This window comes from Rattus norvegicus, chromosome 13 (assembly GCF_021556685.1).
Source record: "Rattus norvegicus strain SHRSP/BbbUtx chromosome 13, alternate assembly SHRSP_T2T, whole genome shotgun sequence".
Taxonomy (NCBI): domain Eukaryota; kingdom Metazoa; phylum Chordata; class Mammalia; order Rodentia; family Muridae; genus Rattus; species Rattus norvegicus.
The window spans coordinates 97,220,001-97,220,599 of NC_141546.1; positions in this window are offsets into that span (position 1 = coordinate 97,220,001).

Here is a 599-nt window from a genome sequence, read left to right on the forward strand (position 1 = left end):
CCACCTGCACTTTATCCATTGCTAGGGCTTGAACTCAGGACTCTGTGCACGCTGAACACATGCTCTACTCACTGTACTACCTTTTCACTTCCTGTAGTGCCCCACAGTTGAGTAGACACTTTCATAATAGGGAAACCGCCTCTCTCCACAACGAGATAATTCTCTTTAGGATATTTCTAGCAATCTGCCCAAAAGGACACTTGTAGAAATGCTACAGTGTTGCAACTACCAGGAAAGTTGAATCCTTCCCTCCTCCCTGTACTGAGGTTTCCAATCTTTCTACAGTAATCAGATACCAACCCGGAAAGGGAGAATAACATGATTTTAAATCAAACCAAATCGAGTCATTTTAGCTGCAATGGGAAATGGGCTACTATCGAAGACAAGCGGTGAAGACAGATTTTAGGGATGTTTGGTTGACTGTATGGGAGTCAATCAGAGCAAGGTGAGATTTGAACACTGCTCCAGTCAGTTTTCTCAGCCCTCTAATCACAAATGAGCTCTTCATATCTTATTAATGAGGATTATTAATTTATGGCTATTCTAATTGGGGATTATGCTGTGAACATGTACACCAGAAATTGCCCACATTTTTCAGT